This window comes from Calliopsis andreniformis, unplaced genomic scaffold, assembly GCF_051401765.1.
Source record: "Calliopsis andreniformis isolate RMS-2024a unplaced genomic scaffold, iyCalAndr_principal scaffold0014, whole genome shotgun sequence".
In the NCBI taxonomy this organism is placed as follows: Eukaryota; Metazoa; Arthropoda; class Insecta; order Hymenoptera; family Andrenidae; genus Calliopsis; species Calliopsis andreniformis.
The window spans coordinates 725426-735515 of NW_027480427.1; positions in this window are offsets into that span (position 1 = coordinate 725426).

Here is a 10090-nt window from a genome sequence, read left to right on the forward strand (position 1 = left end):
GCCTAAGAAGTTAACGCCGGAAGCATAAAATACAATATAAATCCAACAGCTTTTCCATCGTAGAAAACGTATAATTGCAACCAGTGTGAAAGTTATGGACATTTCTACATTCCGAGCAACCTAGGCTTCACTCTAGTGCGTTGCTCCACCAGATCGAATAGTTAGGGACTTAGAGGTCAACGCCAGAAGCATAAAATACAATAAAGATGCAACAGTTTTTCCATCGTATAACAGGAATAATTGCAACCAGTGTGAAAGTAATGGTCTGTTCTACGTTCCGGGCAAACTAGGTTTCACTCTAGGGCGTTGCTCCACCAGATCGAACAGTTAGGGCCTAAGAAGTCAACGCCAGAAGCATAAAATACGATATAAATACCACAGCTTTTCCATCGTATAAAACGAATAATTGCAACCAGTGTGAAAGTAATGGTCATTTCTACGTTCCGAGCACCCTAGGCGTCACTCTAGGGCGTTGCTCCACCACAGCTAATAGCTACGGCCTTAGAAGTCAACGCCAGAGGCATAAAATACAATATAAATACAACAGCTTTTCCATCGTATAAAACGAATGATTGCAACCAGTGTGAAAGTAATGGTCATTTCTACATTCCGAGCAACCTAGGCTTCACTCTAGAGCGCTGCTCCACCACATCGAATAGTTAGGTCCTTAGGTGTCAACGCCATAAGCATAAAATACGATATAAATACAACAGCTTTTCCATCGTATAAAAGGAATAATTGCAAACAGTGTGAAAGTAATGATCATTTCTACGATCCGAGCACCCTAGGCGTCACTCTAGGGCGTTGCTCCACCACATCTAATAGCTACGGCCTTAGAAGTCAACGCCAGAAGCATAAAATACATTATAAATATAACAGTTTTTCCATCGTATAAAACGAATAATAGCAAGCAGTGTGAAAGTTATGGTCATTTCTACGTTCCGGGCAACCTAGGCATCACTCTAGGGCGTTGCTCCACCAGATCAAACAGTTAGGGCCTTAGAAGTCAACGCCCGAAGCATAAAATACAAAATAAATAGAACAGTTTTTCCATTGTATAAAACGAATAATTGCTACCAGTGTAAAAGTTATGGTCATTTCTACGTTCCGGGCAAGCTAGGCTTCACTCTACGGTGTTGCTCCACCAGATCGAATAGTTAGGGCCTAAGAAGTGAACGCCAGAAGCATAAAATACAATATAAATATAACAGTTTTTCCATCGTATAAAACGAATAATAGCAACCAGTGTGAAAGTTATGGCCATTTCTACGTACCGGGCAACCTAGGCTTCACTCTACGGTGTTGTTCCACCAGATCGAATAGTTAGGGCCCAAGAAGTCAACGCCCAAAGCATAAAATGCAGTAAAAATACAACAGTGTTTCCATCATATAACAGGAATATTTGCAACCAGTTTGAAAGTGATGGCCAATTCTACGTTTCGCGCAACCTAGGCTTCACTGCAGGGCGTTGCTCCACCAGATCGAATAGATACGGCCTAAGAAGTCAACGCCAGAAGCATAAAATACGATATAAATACAACAGCTTTTCCATCGTATAAAACGAATAATTGCAACCAGTGTGTAAGTTATGGTCATTTCTACTTTCCGGGCAACCTAGGCTTCACCCTAGGGCGTTGTTCAACCAGATCGAGCTGTTAGGGCCTAAGAAGTCAAAGCCAGAAGCATAAAAGACAATATAAATATAACAGTTCTTCCATCGTATAAAACGACTGATAGCAACCAGTGTGAAAGTTATGGTCATTTCTACGTTCCGGGCAACCTAGGCTTCACTCTAGGGCGTTGCTCCACCAGATCGAATAGTTAGGGTCTTAGAATTCAACGCCATAAGAAAAAATACAATATAAATATAACAGTTTTTCCATCGTATAAAACGAATAATTGCTACCAGTGTAAAAGTTATGGTCATTTCTACGTTCCGGGCAACCTAGGCCTCACTCTAGGGCGTTGCTCCACCAGATCGAATAGTAAGGGCCTTAGAAGGCAACTCCAGAAGCATAAAATACAATATAAATACAACAGTTTGTCAATCGTATAAAACGAGTAATTGCAACCAGTGCGAAAGTTAACGTCATTTCTACGTTCCGGGCAACCTAGGCTTCACCCTAGGGCGTTGCTCCAACAGATTGAATAGTTAGGGCCTTAGAAGTCAACGCCGGAAGCATAAAATGCAATAAAAATACATCAGTTTTTCCATCGTATAAAAGGATTAATTGCAACCAGTTTGAAAGTGATGGTCACTTCTACGTTCCGGGCATACTCGACTTAACTCTGAGGCGTTGTTCCACCAGAACGAAGAGTTAGGGTCTAAGAAGTCAACACCGGAAGCATAAAGTACAATATAAAAACAACAGCTTTTCCATCGTAGAAAACGAATAATTGCAACCTGTGTGAAGGTTATGGTCATATCTACTTTCCGGGCAACCTTGGCTTCACTGTAAGGTGTTGCTCCACCAGATCGAATAGGTGGGGCCATAGAAGTCTACACCCGAAGCATATAATAAAATAAATATACAAGAGTTTTACCATCGTATATCAGGAATAATTGCAACCAGTGTGAAAGTTAAGGTCATTTCTACGTTCCGGGCAACCTAGGCCTCACTCTAGGGTGTTGGTCCACCAGATTGAATAGTTAGGGCCTAAGAAATCAACGCCAGAAGCATAAAATACAATATAAAAATAACAGTTTTCCCATCGTATAAAACGAATAATTGCAACCAGTGTGAATGTTATGGTCATTTCTACATTCTGAGCAACCTAGGCTTCACTCTAGGGCGTTGATCCACCAGATAGAATAGTTAGGGCCTTAGAAGTCAACGACAGAAGCATAAAATTCAATAAAGATGAAACAGTTTTTCCATCGTATAACACGAGTAACTGCAAACAGTGTGAAAGTACTGGTCATTTCTACGTTCCGGGTAACCTAGGCTTCAATCTAGGGCGTTGTTTCACCAGATCGAACAGTTAGGGCCTAAGAAGGCAACGCCAGAAGCATAAAATACAATATAAATATAACAGTTTTTCAATCGTATAAAGCGAATAATAGCAACCAGTGTGAAAGTTATGGTCATTTCTACGTTCCGGGCAACCTAGGCTTCACCACAGGGCGTTGTTCCACCAGATTGAATAGCTAGGACCTTAGAAGTCAATGCCCGAAGCATAAAATGCATTAAAAATACAACAGTTTTTTATCATATAACAGGAATAATTGCAACCAGTTTGAAAGTGATGGTCATTTCTACGTTCCGGGCAACCTAGGCTTCACTCTAGGGCGTCGCTCCATCAGATCGAATAGTAGGAGCCTTAGAAGTCAACGCCAGAAGCATAAAATACAATATAAATTAAACAGTTTTTCCATCGTATAAAACGAATAATTGCTACCAGTATGGAAGTGATGGTCATTTCTACGTTCCGGGCTACCTAGGCCTCACTCTAGGTCGTTGTTCCACCAGATCGAATTGTTAGGGCCTAACAAGTCAACGCCAGAAGCATAAGATAAAATATAAATATAACAGTTTTTCCATCGTATAGAACGAATAATAGCAACCAGTGTGAAAGTTATGGTCGTTTCTACGTTCCGGGCAATCTAGGCTTCACTCTAGGGCGTTGCTCCACCAGATCAAACAGTTAGTGCCTTAGAAGTCAACGCCCGAAGCATATAATACAAAATAAACAGAACAGTTTTTCCATTGTATAAAACGAATAATTGCTACCAGTGTGAAAGTTATGGTCATTTCTACGTTCCGGGCAACCTAGGCCTCACTCTAGGGTGTTGTTCCACCAGCATGAATAGTTAGGGCCTAAGAAATCAACGCCAGAAGCATAAAATACAATATAAATATAACAGTTTTCCCATCGTATAAAACGAATAATTACAACCAGTGTGAATGTTATGGTCATTTTTACATTCCGAGCAACCTAGGCTTCTCTCTAGGGCGTTGATCCACCAGATAGAATAGTTAGGGCCTTAGAAGTTAACGACAGAAGCATAAAATTCAATAAAGATGCAACAGTTTTTCCATCGTATAACAGGAGTAACTGCAGACAGTGTGAAAGTACTGGTCACTTCTACTTTCCGGGCAACCTAGGCTACACCCTAGGGCGTTGCTCCAACAGATTGAATAGTTAGGGCCTTAGAAGTCAATGCCCGAAGCATAAAATGCAATAAAAATACAACAGTTTTTCCATCATATAACAGGAATAATTGCAACCAGTTTGAAAGTGATGGTCATTTCTACGTCCCGGGAAACCTCGGCTTCACTTTAGCGCGATGCTCCGCCAGATCGAATAGTTAGTGCATTAGAAGTCAACGCCAGAAGCATAAAATACAATATAAATACAACAGTTTTTCCATCGTACAAAACGAATAATTGCAACCAGTGAGAATGTTATTGTCATTTCTACATTCCGAGCAACCTAGGCTTCACTCTAGGGCGTTGATCCAACAGATTGAATAGTTAGGGCCTTAGAAGTCAACGCCCGAAGCATAAAATACAATATAAATACAACAGCTTTTCCATCGTATAAAACGAATAATTGCTACCAGTATGTAAGTGATGGTCATTTCTACGTTCCGGGCAACCTAGGCCTCACTCTAGGGCGTTGTTCCTCCAGATTGAATAGTTAGGGCCTAAGAAATCAACGGCAGAAGCATAAAATACAATCTAAATATAACAGTTTTTCCATCGTGTAAAACGAATAATTTCAACCAGTGTGAAAGTTATGGTCATTTCCACATTCCGAGCAAGCTAGGCTTCTCTCTAGGGCGTTGATCCACCAGATAGAATAGTTAGGGCCTTAGAAGTCAACGACAGAAGCATAAAATTCAATAAAGATGCAACAGTTTTTCCATCGTATAACAGGAGTAACTGCAGACAGTGTGAAAGTACTGGTCACTTCTACGTTCCGGGCAACCTAGGTCTCACTCTAGGTAGTTTTTCCACCAGATCGAATTGTTAGGGCCTAAGAAGTCAACGCCAGAAGCTTAAGATACATAATAAATATAACAGTTTTTCCATCGTATAGAACGAATAATAGCATCCAGTATGAAAGCTATGGTCATTTCTACTTTACGGGCAATCTAGGCTACACCCTAGGGCGTTGCTCCACCAGATCGAATAGTTAGTGCCTTAGATGTCAACGCCAGAAGCATAAAATACAATAAAAATACAACAGTTTTTCCATCGTATAAAACGAATAATTGCAACCAGTATGAAATTATGGTCATTTCTACTTTCCGAGCAACCTAGGCTTCAACCCTAGGGCGTTGCACCAGCAGATTGAATAGTTAGGGCCTTAGAAGTCAACGCCCGAAGCATAAAATGCAATAAAAATACAACAGTGTTTCCATCATATAACAGGAATAATTGCAACCAGTTTGAAAGTTATGGCTAATTCTACGTTCCGGGCAACCTAGGCTTCACTCTATTTCGTTGCTCCACCAGATCGAATAGTTAGTGCCTTAGAAGTCGACGCCAGAAGCTTAAAATACAATATAAATACAACAGTTTTTCCATCGTATAAAACGAATTATTGCAACCAGTATGAAACTTATGGTCATTTCTACTTTCCGGGCAACCTAGGCTTCACCCTCGGGCGTTGCTCCAACTGATTGAATAGTTAGGGACTTAGAAGTCATCGCCCGATGCATAAAATACAAAATAGGTAGAACAGTTTTACCATTGTGTAAAACGAATAATTGCTACCGGTGTGAAAGTTATGGTCATTTCTACGTACGGGTCAACCTAGGCTTCACCATAGGGCGTTGTTCCACGAGATCGAATAGTTTGGGCCTAAGAAGTGAACGCCAGAAGAATAAAATACAATATAAATACAACAGTTTTTCCATCATATAAAACGAATAATTGCAACCGGTATGAAAGCTATGGTCATTTCTACTTTACGGGCAACCTAGGCTACACCCTAGGGCGTTCCTACACCAGATCGAATAGTTAGTGCCTTAGAAGTCAACGCCCGAAGCATATAATACAAAATAAACAGAACAGTTTTTCCATTGTATAAAACGAATAATTGCTACCAGTGTGAAAGTTATGGTCATTTCTACGTTCCGGGCAACCTAGGCCTCACTCTAGGGTGTTGTTCCACCAGCATGAATAGTTAGGGCCTAAGAAATCAACGCCAGAAGCATAAAATACAATATAAATATAACAGTTTTCCCATCGTATAAAACGAATAATTACAACCAGTGTGAATGTTATGGTCATTTTTACATTCCGAGCAACCTAGGCTTCTCTCTAGGGCGTTGATCCACCAGATAGAATAGTTAGGGCCTTAGAAGTCAACGACAGAAGCATAAAATTCAATAAAGATGCAACAGTTTTTCCATCGTATAACAGGAGTAACTGCATACAGTGTGAAAGTACTGGTCACTTCTACGTTCCGGGCAACCTAGGTCTCACTCTAGGTCGTTTTTCCACCAGATCGAATTGTTAGGGCCTAAGAAGTCAACGCCAGAAGCATAAGATACATAATAAATATAACAGTTTTTCCATCGTATAGAACGAATAATAGCATCCAGTGTGAAAGTTATGGTCATTTCTACGTTCAGGGCAACCTAGGCTTCACCGTAGGTCGTTGTTCCACCAGATCGAATAGTTAGGGCCTAAGAAGTGAGCGCCAGAAGCATAAAATACAATATAAATACAACAGTTTTTCCATCATATAAAACGAGTAATTGCAACCAGTATGAAAGTTGTGGTCATTTCTACTTTCCGGGGAACCTTGGCTTCACCCTAGGGCGTTGCTCCAAAGATTGAATAGTTAGGGCCTAAGAAGTGAACGCCAGCAGCATAAAATAGAATATAAATACAACAGTTTTTCCACCATATAAAACGAATAATTGCAACCAGTATGAAAGTTATGGTCATTTCTACGTTCCGGGCAACCTAGGCATCACTCTAGGGCGTTGCTCCACCAGATCAAACAGTTAGGGCCTTAGAAGTCAACGCCCGAAGCATAAAATACAAAATAAATAGAACAGTTTTTCCATTGTATAAAACGAATAATTGCTACCAGTGTAAAAGTTATGGTCATTTCTACGTTCCGGGCAAGCTAGGCTTCACTCTACGGTGTTGCTCCACCAGATCGAATAGTTAGGGCCTAAGAAGTGAACGCCAGAAGCATAAAATACAATATAAATATAACAGTTTTTCCATCGTATAAAACGAATAATAGCAACCAGTGTGAAAGTTATGGCCATTTCTACGTACCGGGCAACCTAGGCTTCACTCTACGGTGTTGTTCCACCAGATCGAATAGTTAGGGCCCAAGAAGTCAACGCCCAAAGCATAAAATGCAGTAAAAATACAACAGTGTTTCCATCATATAACAGGAATATTTGCAACCAGTTTGAAAGTGATGGCCAATTCTACGTTCCGCGCAACCTAGGCTTCACTGCAGGGCGTTGCTCCACCAGATCGAATAGATACGGCCTAAGAAGTCAACGCCAGGAGCATAAAATACGATATAAATACAACAGCTTTTCCATCGTATAAAACGAATAATTGCAACCAGTGTGTAAGTTATGGTCATTTCTACTTTCCGGGCAACCTAGGCTTCACCCTAGGGCGTTGTTCAACCAGATCGAGCTGTTAGGGCCTAAGAAGTCAAAGCCAGAAGCATAAAAGACAATATAAATATAACAGTTCTTCCATCGTATAAAACGACTGATAGCAACCAGTGTGAAAGTTATGGTCATTTCTACGTTCCGGGCAACCTAGGCTTCACTCTAGGGCGTTGCTCCACCAGATCGAATAGTTAGGGTCTTAGAATTCAACGCCATAAGAAAAAATACAATATAAATATAACAGTTTCTCCATCGTATAAAACGAATAATTGCTACCAGTGTAAAAGTTATGGTCATTTCTACGTTCCGGGCAACCTAGGCCTCACTCTAGGGCGTTGCTCCACCAGATCGAATAGTAAGGGCCTTAGAAGTCAACGCCAGAAGCATAAAATACAATAAAGATGCAACAGCTTTTCCATCGTATAAAACGAATAATTTCAACCAGTGTGAATGTTATGGTCATTTTTACATTCCGAGCAACCTAGGCTTCACTCTAGGGCGTTGATCCCCCAGATAGAACAGTTAGGGCCTTAGAAGTTAACGCCGGAAGCATAAAATTCAATAAAGATGCAACAGTTTTTCCATCGTATAACAGGAGTAACTGCAAACAGTGTGAAGGTACTGGTCATTTCTACGTTCCGGGTAACCTAGGCTTCAATCTAGGGCGTTGTTTCACCAGATCGAACAGTTAGGGCCTAAGAAGGCAACGCCAGAAGCATAAAATACAATATAAATATAACAGTTTTTCAATCGTATAAAGCGAATAATAGCAACCAGTGTGAAAGTTATGGTCATTTCTACGTTCCGGGCAACCTAGGCTTCACCACAGGGCGTTGTTCCACCAGATTGAATAGCTAGGACCTTAGAAGTCAATGCCCGAAGCATAAAATGCATTAAAAATACAACAGTTTTTTATCATATAACAGGAATAATTGCAACCAGTTTGAAAGTGATGGTCATTTCTACGTTCCGGGCAACCTAGGCTTCACTCTAGGGCGTCGCTCCATCAGATCGAATAGTAGGAGCCTTAGAAGTCAACGCCAGAAGCATAAAATACAATATAAATTAAACAGTTTTTCCATCGTATAAAACGAATAATTGCTACCAGTATGGAAGTGATGGTCATTTCTACGTTCCGGGCTACCTAGGCCTCACTCTAGGTCGTTGTTCCACCAGATCGAATTGTTAGTGCCTAACAAGTCAACGCCAGAAGCATAAGATAAAATATAAATATAACAGTTTTTCCATCGTATAGAACGAATAATAGCAACCAGTGTGAAAGTTATGGTCGTTTCTACGTTCCGGGCAATCTAGGCTTCACTCTAGGGCGTTGCTCCACCAGATCAAACAGTTCGTGCCTTAGAAGTCAACGCCCGAAGCATATAATACAAAATAAACAGAACAGTTTTTCCATTGTATAAAACGAATAATTGCTACCAGTGTGAAAGTTATGGTCATTTCTACGTTCCGGGCAACCTAGGCCTCACTCTAGGGTGTTGTTCCACCAGCATGAATAGTTAGGGCCTAAGAAATCAACGACAGAAGCATAAAATTCAATAAAGATGCAACAGTTTTTCCATCGTATAACAGGAGTAACTGCAGACAGTGTGAAAGTACTGGTCACTTCTACGTTCCGGGCAACCTAGGTCTCACTCTAGGTCGTTTTTCCACCAGATCGAATTGTTAGGGCCTAAGAAGTCAACGCCAGAAGCATAAGATACAAAATAAATATAACAGTTTTTCCATCGTATAGAACGAATAATAGCATCCAGTGTGAAAGTTATGGTCATTTCTACGTTCAGGGCAACCTAGGCTTCACCGTAGGTCGTTGTTCCACCAGATCGAATAGTTAGGGCCTAAGAAGTGAGCGCCAGAAGCATAAAATACAATATAAATACGACAGTTTTTCCATCATATAAAACGAGTAATTGCAACCAGTATGAAAGTTGTGGTCATTTCTACTTTCCGGGCAACCTTGGCTTCACCCTAGGGCGTTGCTCCAAAGATTGAATAGTTAGGGCCTAAGAAGTGAACGCCAGCAGCATAAAATAGAATATAAATACAACAGTTTTTCCATCATATAAAACGAATAATTGCAACCAGTATGAAAGTTATGGTCATTTCTACTTTCCGGGCAACCTAGGCTACACCCTAGGGCGTTGCTCCAACAGATTGAATAGTTAGGGCCTTAGAAGTCAATGCCCGAAGCATAAAATGCAATAAAAATACAACAGTTTTTCCATCATATAACAGGAATAATTGCAACCAGTTTGAAAGTGATGGTCATTTCTACGTCCCGGGAAACCTCGGCTTCACTTTAGGGCGATGCTCCGCCAGATCGAATAGTTAGTGCATTAGAAGTCAACGCCAGAAGCATAAAATACAATATAAATACAACAGTTTTTCCATCGTACAAAACGAATAATTGCAACCAGTGAGAATGTTATTGTCATTTCTACATTCCGAGCAACCTAGGCTTCACTCTAG